Here is a 15176-nt window from a genome sequence, read left to right as displayed (position 1 = left end):
ATTTACTACATTTTCTAGTAATCAAGTTTCTATCTTGGCTATTAGTCCATTAGATCTCTTTATGTCCATCTTTATGAGGGTTTTTGATCTAAGATTTATAGATTTTGGAGAATGAACAACCCAAGTGGGTATTCTTTCAGATCTAAGACCTAGAGGGGATGATATGACATAAAGGTGCAAACTTTATGCCATTGGAGCCCCATGCAAGCCTTAGAGTATCATATTGGCCTTTTTAGCCCCAAAAGGTCATGCATGTGGAAAACGTGGGAACTTTACATGTCTATTTGGTGTTAGGAGTGTAGATTTGAGGTTATAAACTTTATTAGGGTATAAGGATGGCATAAGGACCAAGTTCTAGATCCCAAGGAATTAGGGTTTGGGCTAAACCCTTTAAGAAGAGGTACTAATGGGTAAAGTTAGAAACTTTACCCTTAAAAGGTCATTGTAAGGTTTTTTCTGAAGTGTGAAGCATGGATCTGAAGTGTAGGGGATTAATCCATTAAGATAGCCCAAACAGACAGGGGAACTCGGTGAGTCTAGAAAGGGACTCGACAAGTTGAGTCAGGTTATCCCGATTCTATGCCAAGTAGAACTCGATGAGTTTATAAAGGGACTCAATGAGTTGACTCGGTTGATCATGAGTCTGAGTAGTATAGGAACTCGTAGAGTTAGGAGGTAACTCGACCAGTTGAGTCGACTGAGATTTGACCTTGACTTTGACTTTGAGTAATGGTAAAATGGTCATTTCACCCTAAGAAGGAATATCATATTTTGATTAAGTATTATTGTGAAATTAATAGCCGGGGAGTCGTTCGAGCAGCCGTCAGGGATTCCTTACACGAGATTTTACAGCTAGCATACGAGGTGAGTTTTCGCCAGTAGGAACGATTCTATGGCACCAAGGCCGACCCATTTAGTTAGTCGTAGTTCCGGACCACGGTCCATTGCTGGGCGGGGCCCGATGTACGTTTATATGCTTTTTTGGATTTCGATTTGATGTTGGGGAGGTCCCGGGGAATGTTTGCATGGTTGATGTCTTTGTGATTCTTGCATGTGTTTGTACTTATATGTTACCGGACTTCGATCCGATGTCATGGCGATCCCGAGGAATGTTAGTATGTTTCCAGATTATAGTCTAATGTCGAGCGGGGCCGGAGGAATGTTTAAATGTTAATGATATTTGCTTATGTTATGTGTATTATTTTATTGTGTTCATATGTATTCCGAGATGTTCTTGATACCGAGCGGGGCCCGACGCCGAATAGGGTTCGATGCCAGGCCGAGTCTGATGCTGGGAAAGCCGATGCCGAGCCTAACTCGATGTGGCAGGGGCGGGGCCCAACATATGTTTATGTGATATATGTATCGTATGTGGTAGTTGGGGAGACTCACTAAGCTTCATGCTTGTAGTTTTCAGTTTTGGTTTCAGGTACTTCCACTAGCAAAGGGAAGAGCTCGGGATGACTGCATGGCACACACCACAACGTTTAGCCTGGGAGGATTCACTCTGATATTTGGGAAATGATTTTGATGCATTGATAGATGATATGAGATTTTTTAGATACACGATTTATGGTATTTTGATACTTGTGGTTTTGTTATTATGATGTTTGAAAAATATGGTTTTCCTTAAATTATTTAAAACGAAAATTTTGGACTGTAAATTTGGGATGTTTCAGAAACCACCTTTCTGCACCTTGCTTAGGTGAAACTATGTTACAATGTTAAATCGATTGATATTTCTGAAATGGTGAAAAATATATCCACGTCCACACATGAGTTACCTAGAACAATGATAATTGAGTTAATCAATAAGTCGATATAATCAACATATGATGAACAGGATGAAGTTGCAGGTAACTTTATACTTATAGGTTGTTTTTTCTTGTATTATTATTTATAAATTAACATATATTGCAGGGAGAATGTTTGTTGGGGTGACCCCTTATTGAGAATAAGGTTCAAAAGCATGTGAACGAGTCTTATAATTAGGTGGCAAGATGTATGTATGGGGCTACATTTGAAGTCGATGACAATTTCGACACCAGGAAAGTACAACTTAAACGTAGGGTATGCAGTTGTGGGAAATGAAAAAAAAAGTGGTATACCATGTGGGCACGCTATAGCATCTCTAAGAACTTGTATGTCTGAAGCCATTAACGAAATGGTTGATTATAAGTTGATTGTTGTCGTGTATTGAGTTTCATTCAAATCAGAGACGGTAAATCCTATACCATCACATGTGCACTGGGAAATACCAAATGAAATGGTGGTCCTGTTACCTCCCAAATAGTAGTAGTTATTCATGTACCCCGTTTGCATTTTATGTCATATTATGTAGTAGGTATTCATGTACACTGTTGCATTTTATGTCCTATTATGTATTAGTTATGGGTTAATGTTTTAATGAAATGACTGTGGATGTGTTTTCTTAATTCATTTTTAATCGTCATTAAGGAAACAAAATACATTAAAAGTGTGGGACATTCATTAAGGAGTCACAAAACGCACATACAAAAACAAACAACATAACTAACGAAAACAAACAATGTAACTAACATGCATGTTAAAAGTGAGGGACGTTCTTTAAAAGATTCCATGCATCCGCATGCGTAAACTCCCTACCATCAGATTCGAAACGGTATAGTTCCATAGCCACCTGTATGATAATGTCCTCATCCACATTCGCATGTTCATTATCCAGCTAAATACGTTGAAAATGCTTGACCCTTTTTTCGAATGGAGAAACTTCTCTTTGACATATCTTCTTCTTCGATATTGAGTGCGCCCCATTTGATGGAGAAACAAATGACAGACACGAGACCAAAATGATCTAGTGTGAACTTCTGGCGGACCTGGTGGAAAATCCTCCTTTACAGTTACGATCCAAGCTTCAACCAAGGCAACCTCCTCTTCGTTGCTCCATCTAAGTGGTACAGATGAGTCCATAGTTGCAATGGAAAATTGTAATGTGATATAATTAAAATTCATATGAACAATTATTTATAGCAGCCCCTTATTGTACCTAAAACGATGTTGTCTAGGCAAACAATCTTCTTTTCCCAGTGCAATGGCTTGTCAACTCAAACAGTCATCTCTTCTGTTGTCAACTCAAACAACAGTGTATTGTGGTGTCATTCAATGCAATGGCTTGTCAACTCGAACAATAATCTCTTGTGTTCTCAGTTAGTACATTGCGTTCTTCAGTTAAGTTGGACTATGAATTGCAGACAAAATAAAAATTTTGACTGCGATTTTGTGTATACACTACTATAAATTTACTTTCAGTTAAAACAAACATTTTACTGAACAATATTTTAGTTATTCATATATTATATATTTTTGAAAATTTACTCTCTTTGTTTCACTAAAAATGACATCAATACCATGGAGCAATGAGGAGTACTTGGTTCTTACTCGTGCATATATTCATGTGTACGAGACCAGCAAGTTAAACGATCCAATGTTTTGGACTCATCTAACCAATATCTTCAACGCTGAAAACCGAATGACTACAACAAACCATCATGACGAACTAGATATCTTAGCGAAATGGTATGAAATGAAAACTGAAGTTCTATTATTCAACGATCTTTATACCAAAATTGATGACGCCTGTTTAAATGCTACTGAGGAGGTCATCTTGGAAGCTGCTAAGGAGGAATACAAATCATTAAGTGGCGAGTTGAAATTCCAGTTTGAAGCCCCTTGGCATATTTTGAAATATGTCCAGTTTATTTAATATTTATTTATATGTTTGTACTAGGTTATTTCATGTATTACGTCTGTATTAGATGCACCTCCTTTGTTAAATGATAATTATAAATACTCGTTGCATTATTTTTAACGATACATTACAATACATTACTAACATCATAAAACATTACAAATATTCGAAGTCTCTACCTTAAAATTAAAACATTACTAACAACAACGCATTAAACTTAAAGCATTAAACTAACAACAATTCCATGAAACATTAAACTTAAAACATTACTACCAACAAAGCATTAAACTTAAAACAATTACATGTGTTATTTTTAATGGAAATAGAGCCGTCTACATGAAATACTGATTATTTTTAACAGCTTTCCAAATGTCCTCATATTCGAAGTCTCTGCCTTCACACTTTAAGATGTAAAAATCTTTAACAACTTCTAAGAACTCTTCGACATCTGCATAACGAATTTTCATAATTTTTGCATAATTACATGCTCGATTGAACCATGTGACTTCTTCCTTTACATCCATCCATTTACTGACAATATCTGATTGTTGTCGGTGTTGTCCTTCTCCCATTTCACTGTTGAACAAAACTGTTATGTGGGTCTATTTATCCACATACTAGGCAATGTGGGGGGAGCCAGTAACGTTACACCCTCCTTAGCACTATGCCAACATCGTGTTAGAACCAACACCTCGTTTGTCGTCCATGGTCGTTCAAAATTGGAACTAGGTACTTCATTCGGAGAGGACGTTGCATTCGATGACATTTCTGAATATGGGAGTTGATTTCGTTTAGATGATATGGGTGTTCGTTTCATAAAGCTTAAACATCTATTTATAATAATAAAAGAGGAGTTAACAACTCTGACTACGAAATGGTTACATTTGAACTATGATTTGCAGGTTATTGCAATGACTTATCATGTCAAATAGTCATTTATATGTTGTCATTTCGAAGTTTGACTATGATTTACAGGTTACTACAATGACTTGTCATTAATGTGTAGTCATTTCAAAGTTTGACTATGATTTTTACAACTCTGACTACGTAATGGTTGCATTTGGACTATGATTTGCAGATTACTAGTATGTATAAATACGACTTATAGCACCAATTTATTATTACAAATACTAAATAAAATCTTGACTTTGTTACGAGTTCCTCCCAAAAGTTTGATATTTGCTCATGCAACGAAGTAGATTGTTACTATTGTGATCTAGTCGACCCTTTTTTACACCCTCTTCAGCAGGCCCATATATGTCGGATGAAAATTTTGAAGAACTGAAAAAGGCTGAAGAACAACAAAAACAGGATAAAGAGTCATCCCGACTTCTTATTCAGCGTCGTAATGTTATTGCATCGGAATGCAAATAAGCTCAAGAATGGACAGACCTCAATTAAAAGAAAATCAGAGAGCATGAAGAATTGATAAAAAAAGACTAAGAAGAAAGTCAAAATGACTGAAAAACGGCTTGCTAACAAGGACACGGAGATGATATAGCTTAAGGCGCAAAAGGATCGTTTGGAAGATAAAATGAGAATTAAGGATGACTATAAAACAATCGAGAAAGAGAAGTACCCATTGCAGTTCCCTGAGTTTAATAATTAGTTAAAAAATTATTGTAACATTATCATGAGTTGGGTTTGCTATTTTTTTAGATTGACATGTTTGTTTACCATTAGTTTCCAAGTAACAAAATCATAACAACATCTTAGAATATAATGTTGGATTAGTGTCTAAGCCCGTAACTATATTTGATATGTACTTGACCCAGTTGTGCATGGTCCTTTTGGGTTGTCTTCACCAAAGCAACTTGATAGGATGATTTGTAAAGAAAGAGGTTATTATGGTTTATTAATACATTATAAGAGTAATATATTAAAGGATAAATCATATTGATTAATTAATGTTGTTAAAATAATTAATTAAGAATTAATTATTGTGACTAAAAGAGATTAATTGATTAAAGGGGACTGGAACTGTCAATTATAAGACAATTGATTTTGGGCTGAAAATCCATAAGGATTAGGGCATGGGTGAATTTTAGGGTGGATTCCATCTTGAATTCGTCCAAGGGGGGCTTATTCTAGAAGGTTCTTTGGACTGCTTAAGGCCTAAGCTATCCAATTAGATTTTGACTGAAACCCTAGCAACACAAGTATATAAGGACCCCTAGGGCTAGCAAAATCGGCCACTTAATCCCTTGGAAGTTTGGAGCCGATTTTTAGCCTCTCATCCTCTCTCTTAAACATCATCCTCTTTCCTTGGTGTTTGTAAGCCATTATAGGTGTTACACTTGTGACACCAAGCTTCTTGAAGATCAAAGCTCTTGAAATTATTGAAAGGTATCATCTAAACTAGTTATATTTTAGATCTCGTTTTTAATAGTATGCTAGATTAGGGTTTCAAGTCTTGGATGAATTGCATGTACAGAAGAGAAACTAGATCCAAGCTTTAGGGTTTTGTATGAGCACATAGGATTGTTCTTTTGTATAAAACCTATAAGTGGTATCAGAGCCTTGATTGGTTTATGTTGTCTTTGATGCCTTGTATGTCATTCATGCTTGAAAATTCGAATTTTGGTCATCTACCTGACAGACTCGTCGAGTCCCAAAGTGGGCTCGTCGAGTTAGATGAACTCGACAAGTCCATAAGGGGACTCAGCGAGTCGAGCTATCAGACAGAGGGATTTTCTGGATTTTATGTGTATTTTGCTGTGAGATAATTACCAGATCGTTTTTAATTGATAAAATACAAATTTTATTGGTATTGTATAATTATCCTTGCCAAAATAAAAGATAATGTCAAATTAATTGAATAATTATTTCCTTATATGATAATTGTTAATTATTTTAATTATTTGGTCAATTATCGTGCATGAAATTGGATTAGGTCGAAGTTAGATAATCATCAAAATTAATTCCTTAATTATTTATTTGAATTTTGATCTAGATAGTTTTGAAATGTTTCAAAACTTGCCCTCAAGTTTTGGAATTTAAAATTTTAATTAAAAGTTTAATTTTCAAATAATTAAATTCCAAACCCTAGAATTTTACAAGTTTAAAATTCACCCTATACTATTATAATATTATAAGAATAATTATTATATGTATAACATAAATGCTAGTCTTACCATTAGTAGGCCTTATTCACGAAACCGATCTATAAGAGGGTATAAGGTTATGGCCTATAAAATAGCCGTTTAATGAGTGTCCACTCTCACCCACCGTTTCCTTGATTGGTGGAGGGTCATTAGCCGAACGTGTAGGATAAGGCAACTCTTTCCTCATTAAAAGTATAATGGTTGATAAAGTAACTAAATGCTTTTACAGAATTCCCAATCTTAGTTACTTTAGGAAAAATGTGAATTTGATGCTCTTCCATGAAATTACACTTTGTACCCTTGCTAAGATGTTAGTGGAGCGTGTGTGGATAACCGACACACTAATTTGACTCTAAGAAAATGGGGCAAAGGGTGAATCAATGTTTGTCATCGATCGATGGAGCGTGTGTCGTTAACCGGCACATTGATTGGGTGATTGTAACATTGAGGGCACCATGTATATTTGCATGGTTATTCACACCCTGTTTGTGATCCTCGATATCCCTGTCACAAAATTGAGGGGCATATTGAGATTTAAACATGCCATTGAAAAGTTCAATGAATCTCAAAAAAATCTAGAAGTTTTTAATACATTTAAAACTTAATCGTTTATGTTTTTCTTGGTGGAAATTAGTAAATCGTCATTCACTTACCTTTAAATTATTTTTTGTTTAGATTACGACATCCCTTTTCTAAATTGCAAATAATGTTGTTGGATCCTAGCCCTAGTTTCTCATTTGGGTGTTTAATTGGGGATTCTTATCTAATCAACTTTGTCTCTTTTCTCTTTCAGATGTCGAAACTCGAACAACAACAACGCTTCAGGCTCAAACTCTTCCGACTCATTCTCACTCATGAGCTTGTGTGGGACGGTGATCTTCGACGGAAACAATTTCAATGATTGGATCCGCAACATAAGGATGGTCACTCGCTACAAGGAAAAGGAATATGTCCTCGACAAGGAGCTGAAATAGGTGGATATGAACACTGCTACTCTCGAAGAGATCCCTGCCTTTGAGGCCCATAAGCATGATGCCACGAAAGTCCATTGCATCATGCTAGCGACCATGACTGTTAAACTCCAAAATTCCTACGAGGACTTCTATCCCTATGAAATGCATCAGGATTTACTTGACAGGTACCACCAGAGTGCCAGGCAGGAGAGGTACGAGATCATCACTTCGATGATCACGACCAAGATGATGGATGGAGAGTCTGTCACTGCTCATCTGCAGAAGATGCAAAGGTATGTTGACCGCCTGCAAAAGTTAAATGTTAACTTCGACGAGGAGATGGCGATTGATATCATTCTTCACTCCTTGGCTCCTTGCTACAACCAGTTCCGCATGACATATCACATGAATAAGGATGATGTCACGTTGAGCAAGCTTCAAGGACTGTTGAGGACTGCTGAGAGAAACCTCAAAGACAAATTTGTTGCACAGACTCCTACTCCAACTGATGCCCCAGTCTTGGCTATTAACCAAGGCAAGGGTAAGAAGAGGAAGGCTCCTTCCAAAATCCACCATAAGGGAAAGTCCCATGATGGCAGCTCTTCTAGTGGAACCAAGGCTGGTCCCGCTGCACCCACCTCTAACCCAAAGGATGCAGAGTGCTACTACTATCATGAGAAGGGGCATTGGAAACGACGCTGCCTGAAGTACATGCAAGATATCAAGGATGGAAAGATCAAGCCGTCCTTCACAAGTATTTATACTATTCAATCTAATGATTCATCACATGCTATTTCTTGGGTTCTTGATACAAGGTGTGGTTTTCACATTTGTTCTGATTTGCAGGGCCTAAGAAGAGATAGGGATGTGGAGCATGGGATGATAAACTTGATCATGGGGAACAGAAGATCGTCGCCTGTCACCAAGATTGGAGTTTACTCTTTAGTTCTTAGTAATGGATTAGGACTAGATTTGAATAATTGTTGCTATTCACCATAAATAGCAAGAAACATTATTTCTTTTCATGGTTTGTATAGACAAGAATTTATATATTTATTTGATAATGAAAAGGGTTCTATTAATGCTTATCTTAATGTTGTTTTCTATTTTGAAGCATTGCCTTGTAATGGAATATATGAAACTGTGATGGTTGTAGACAACTTAGGAAATGATGTGTTTCAAATCGATTCATCCAACAGTATGGACAAAGCATGCTTGTGGCATTGTCGTCTTGGACATGTCAACAAGAAACTCATAGACCAACTCCAAAAGGATGGAGTTTTGGAGTCATTCGACCTTAGCAAATTATGGGGGTATGCCTTAGAGATTGTCGCCCATATCCTTAACATAGTCCCTGCAAAGAAGGTTGCCAAAGCATCTCACGAGATGTGGACAGGGAAAGCTCCCTCGTTGGCACATATTGTAACAGCTCGGAATCTCAGGTATTGTTAAATCATGTTTTTGGGGTGATTTAAGAGGGGACTCGGCGAGTTGGAGCCTAGACTCGCCGAGTAGGATCGCAGACTTGGTCGCGGGTTCGCGACTGGACTCGACGAGTCCAGATATGGACTCGGCGAGTCTACGCTGTTTAGCGAAAACCCTAACCGTTCAGGTTTGGGACGTATAAAGGAGACTTATTGGCCGTCATTGTTCATTTTAGCCTTCTGAGAAGAACCCTAAATCGATTGTGTGCATCTGGAGCAAGGATTATAGGCCATTGTTGATCATAGAAGAGTTGTTGTGCAAGGAAGAGAAGAGATTGGCTAGAGGAACAGCAAGGGGGTCACATTCTGAGGATTGGGGACACAGAGAATACATCATCCAGGTAAGATTTCGAGTATGCCCTGCTATGTTGATGTGATTATGGAATTAGGGTTTATGGAACCCTTTTGTGAATAGATTGAATGTTACCCTAGTCCCCTAATTGATTGTAACCCTGTATTGGGACCTTTGGAGGTCCAGAATGTCCCATGTCTGTGCATTTCGGGAATTGATGAAGGTTTTGGATTGGAATCCTTATGCCTTAGTTCAAAATGTGAATTATGAACCATAGGGTGTATCACGAGCACTGAAATGAGGACCTTACGTGGTGGATCAGCCTAGGAAGGCCAGACCTAGGAATGGTCGGAGCGGTTCTGACCTTAGGATGCAGTTTGAGCAGTTGCATGGCATGGACTCGCCGAGTCCGACGAACAGACTCGGCGAGTAGCTTGAAGACTAACTGGGACTCGTCGAGTCGTTCTTCAGACTCGGCGAGTTGAGTCGGGGTGGCCCCGCGATTCTTCCAGGAGTAACTCGTTGGGTCAAGGAGGATACTCGACGAGTAGATAGGGAACCTCAGAGAGTTGGAGGACGTCTAGACTCGCCGAGTCGCCATGGCACTCGCCGAGTCCGGTCGAGTTGACCGTTGACCGTTGACCGTTGACCAGAGTTGACCTAAGTCTGATTTCTTAGGGATAGTCACACTTAGAAGATATAAGTGTTAATGAGAGATTTGTGATGTTATAGGGAGGTTGTAGCTCGTCGGATTGTGCACGAGTGATTTCAGGATTTGCTAGCTTTCAGCATTCACGAGGTGAGTCTTCTCACTATACTGTACCCGGAAGGGTTTGACTGTGTGACCGGAAGGTCAGATATGATATGTGATATGTATGCTATATGTGGTAAGTTATTTGTTATATGTGCTATGTATGTTATGTGGGCTGGAAGGCAATATGTTATGGGCCGGAAGGCGATTATGTTATGGGCCGTAAGGCGTTGTGTTGAGGACCGGAAGGTCAGGGCCTGGAAAGGCGTATGTGCGTAAGTTGTATATTGGGGAACTCACTAAGCATTTATGCTTACAGTTGTTATGTATGTGTTTCAGGTACTAGCGAGGACCGTGGGAAGGCGCCGGCGTGATCGATACACACTGAAGGATGTTTTATGATCTTGGGATTTAGACAGTTTGTATTTGACATGACACTTAAATTATTTATGCCTTGATTTGAATGGAAATACTTTATTTTAAAATGAAAATTTTGTTTGAAAATTTGCGTTGTTACAATTGGTATCAGAGCCTTGGTTTGAGGGATTCGGGTGCACCTTCGGGAGTAACTGAACTCAAACCGAGGATTTGAGGAAAACTTTTTAAATAAAGGCATAAACTTTTGTAAATGGTTTTGTGGTAAGCAAGAAAGAAGCAGTGTGTACGATCAGTCAGCGCCCGAACGGTAAAGATCCCCAAAATACCTTACAATGTTATATGATAGAAATTGTTATGCATGCTAGAAGACTAGGTATTCATGATAGGACTAGAGTGGCTTGATTTGTGATGCCTTAGTCTAGGGAAGTTTGCCGATATGAGATGCTTTGCTAGTGTGCGGGTAGATAGTGCATATCAGAAGTAGAGTACTCACTATCCGGGGTTTGGGGAGGAAGACTTGGGATGAATGCTGATGCGGTGTGGTCGGTAGTATTGGGCCCGTACTACCGAAGACACCGGGTCAGTGGGAGACCCAAGTAAGAATCCATGGATATCGGGGACTGAGTAGGGTTGCGTTATCGAGTGCGATTATACTCGATGGAGTCTCTGATAGTTTTATGTTGTATTTCAGAGACATCATGGTTAGGCCACGCCACGGAGCGAGTTCGAGCGGTGTGAGTGACGAGGAGATTCGTCAGATGATTCACGAGGAGGTAGCTGCAGCGATCCGGGCTGAGATCCCGGAGATGTTTGGGTCTATTAAGACCACCCTGATGGAGACGTTTGATGAGCGGTACGCCGCATTGACTGAGGCTGCAACCGCTGCAGCTACCGCAGTTGTGGCCGCTGCTAGGCCACAGGGGGGTGACTCGTTGCTGTTCCGAGAGTTCAGCAACACGAAGCCACCAGAGTTCGATGGGACGTAGGATCCGATTGCTACGATGAGGTGGATCGCGGATATAGAGGGGTGCTTCTACACTTGTTCATGCCCGGAGCACCTGAGGGTACGGTTCGCTTTGAACCAGCTCCGTCTGGGAGCGAAGGACTGGTGGAAGTTCGTGACGGCAAACTTCACTTTGGCAGAGACTACAGCAGTGACATGGGAGGGGTTTACTGCCATGTTCAGGGATGAGTACGTTCCCCCGGTGGAGAGGGAACGATTGGTTCAGGAGTTCTTAACCCTCAAGCAGGGTACTGATTCGGTTGCGGCAATCACGCGGAAGTTTCATGAGAGGGCGATGTTCTGCCCTGAGCTGGTGTCCACAGAGCAGGCTCGGATGAGTCGGTACTTGGGAGTTTTGAGGAGGGATATCCGGGAGTTTGGTCAAACTCCACCTATCATACTTTTACTGAGCTTCAGGCGAATGCCAGGAAGCGTGAGATCGAGTTGGAGACCCAGGCCAGGGAGGAGGCCGAGTCTCAGCAGGTGGACCGGCGGCCGGCTCAGTCTCAGCCGGCAGCCAAGCGGACCAAGTCCGCCGATTCGAGGACGGGAGGTCCGAAGGGCCGCACTTGCGGAAAGTGCGGCAAGGGTCACGATGGGGCGTGTCGAGCTGGTGCTTGCTACAAGTGCGGCAAGGAGGGGCACATTGCTAAGGAGTGTCCCAAGGGGTTTATGATTTGCTTTCATTGCAACCAGACCGGCCACCGGAAGGCCGAGTGCCCTCAGCTTCGTCAGGGATCTGCACCTACTGCCAGGACTACTGAGACTCAACCGGTGAAGGTCGAGGCCCCGAGGGCTCGGGGGAGAGCCTTTCAGCTGACTGCGGAGGAGGTCCGCGCTGCGCCCGATGTTGTGGCAGGTATGCTGTAATTCATGTATTTATTTTAATGTCTAAATGTTATGCTTATGTTATTATATGCGTAGGTACTTTCCTTGTGAACTATGTGCCTGCTCTAGTGTTATTTGACTCGGGTGCGAGTAGGTCCTTTGTATCTTTAGCCTTTAGTCAGCATATCAGCGTTAGTCGCGAGCCGTTGAACCGACCTTTGAGAGTTTCTATAGCTGACGAGAGAGTGATTTGTGCCACGGAGGTTCTTCGGGGGTGCGTGCTAGAGATTTTCGGGGTTGAGTTCCCTATTGATCTGATTCCTATTGCGATGGGTGATGTCTGTGTCATCGTGGGCATGGACTGGTTGAGCCGATTCGGCGCTGTCATCGACTGTGAGCGTCAGCTGGTGACTATACTAGACCATAGTGGGAGAGTCCTTTCGGTGTACGGCGAGGGTACCCGTTCAGGATCAGCTTTTTGTTCGGCCGCTAGGGCGAGGCAGAGTCTACAGCAGGGCTGTAAGGGTTTTGTGGCGTATGTGATGGATACACGGGAGGTTTCCGAGAGACCGAAGTCGGTTGAGGAGGTCCCTGTGGTGCGTGAGTTTCCAGATGTTTTCCCCGAGGAGCTGCCGGGAGTACCTCCTGTGAGGCAAGTAGTGTTTGGTATCGATCTGGTTTTGGGGGCCGCGCCTATTGCTAAGGTGCCTTATCATCTTGCACCTCCAGAGATGCAAGAGTTGTCCTCGCAGCTCCAGGAGTTGCTGGGAAAGGGATTCATTCGGCCGAGCAGCTCGCCGTGGGGAGCACCTATTCTGTTCGTCAAGAAGAAGGATGGTTCACACCGGATGTGCATTGATTACCAGGAGTTGAACAAGTTGACGGTCAAGAACCGTTACCCGTTACCGAGGATCGATGATTTATTCGATCAGTTGCAGGGAGCGTCTTGGTTTTCCAAGATCGATCTGAGGTCAGGGTACCATCAGGTGAGAGTGCGGGATGAGGATGTACAGAAGACAGCGTTTAGGACGCGATATGGGCATTATGAGTTTGTGGTGATGCCTTTCGGGCTCACCAATGCCCCGGCTGTGTTCATGGATCTCATGAACAGGGTATGCAGGCCGATGTTGGATCGGTCAGTGATTGTATTTATCGATGACATTCTGGTGTATTCGAGATCTAGAGAGCAGCATGAGGAGCATTTGAGGGAGGTCCTTGAGGTATTGAGGTCGGAGAAGCTTTATGCAAAGTTCTCCAAATGTGACTTCTGGTTGCGGGAGGTCCAATTTCTAGGACATGTTGTTAATCAGAAAGGGATATTGGTCGATCCGGCCAAGGTTGAGGCAGTGATGAGTTGGGAGGTGCCGAAGTCACCCTCTGAGATCAGGAGCTTCCTTGGGTTGGCAGGGTATTATCGGAGATTCATTAAGGATTTCTCCAAGATCGCAGTGCCGCTCACCAGATTGACCCACAAGGGTGTTGCATTCTCATGGGGGCCCGAGCAGCAGACCTCCTTTGAGACACTTCGCCAGAGGTTGTGCGAAGCCCCGGTATTAGCTCTCCCGGAAGGGATGTAAGATTTTGAAGTATATTGCGACGCATCAATTTCGGGACTGGGTGCAGTGTTGATGCAGAGGGGTCATGTGATAGCGTATGCGTCGAGGCAGCTGAAGCCTCATGAGGCGAGATATCCCATGCATGATTTAGAGTTGGGGGCAGTAGTATTCGCTCTCAAGATTTGGAGTCACTACTTGTATGGGGTTCGATGTACGATATACACGGACCATAAGAGCTTGAAGTATTTGATGGATCAGCCCAACCTAAATATGCGTCAGAGGAGGTGGTTGGATGTGGTCAAGGATTATGATTGTGAGATCTTGTACCACCCAGGCAAGGCTAATGTGGTAGCCGACGCGTTGAGCCGCAGGGCGGAGAGCACTCCATTGCGAGATGTATGCTTGAGACTGACTGTGATGACTCCAGTATTGGATGCTATTCGCGGGGCACAGGCCGAGGCTGTGCGACCAGAAATGCAGAAGAAAGAGCGGGTTGTGGGGCTAATTTCAGAGTTCGTTAAGGATGGACGAGGGCTTATGACGTTTCAGGGTCGGATTTGGGTACCGTTCGTGGGCGGTACGCGTATTACTTTGATGGAAGAGGCTCATAGATCGAAATTCTCGATCCATCCCGGTGCTACGAAGATGTATTTGGATTTGAGGAAAGAGTATTGGTGGCCCTGTATGAAGAGGGACGTGGCATGGTTCGTTGAGAGGTGCTTGACCTGCCGTAGGGTTAAGGCCGAGCACCAGAGACCGCATGGCAAGTTACAGCCATTGGAGATCCCCGAGTGGAAGTGGGAACAGATCACTATGGATTTCATCACCAAATTGTCGAGGACTGCTAGGGGAGTTGACACAATTTGGGTGATTGTGGATAGGCTGACGAAGAGTGCACACTTCCTTGCCATCAGTGAGAGTTCTTCAGCGGAGAAGTTGGCGGAGATATATGTGAGAGAAGTGGTATCTCGGCATGGAGTGCCGATCTCGATTGTTTCAGACCGTGATGTGCGCTTCACTTCCAGGTTCTGGAAGAAATTCCATGAGGAGCTGGGTACTAAATTGCATTTTAGTACCGCATACCATCCCCAGACAGACGG

The sequence above is a fragment of the Lactuca sativa genome, chromosome 6 (assembly GCF_002870075.4).
Source record: "Lactuca sativa cultivar Salinas chromosome 6, Lsat_Salinas_v11, whole genome shotgun sequence".
NCBI lineage: Eukaryota > Viridiplantae > Streptophyta > Magnoliopsida > Asterales > Asteraceae > Lactuca > Lactuca sativa.
This window is presented reverse-complemented; position numbering follows the sequence as displayed.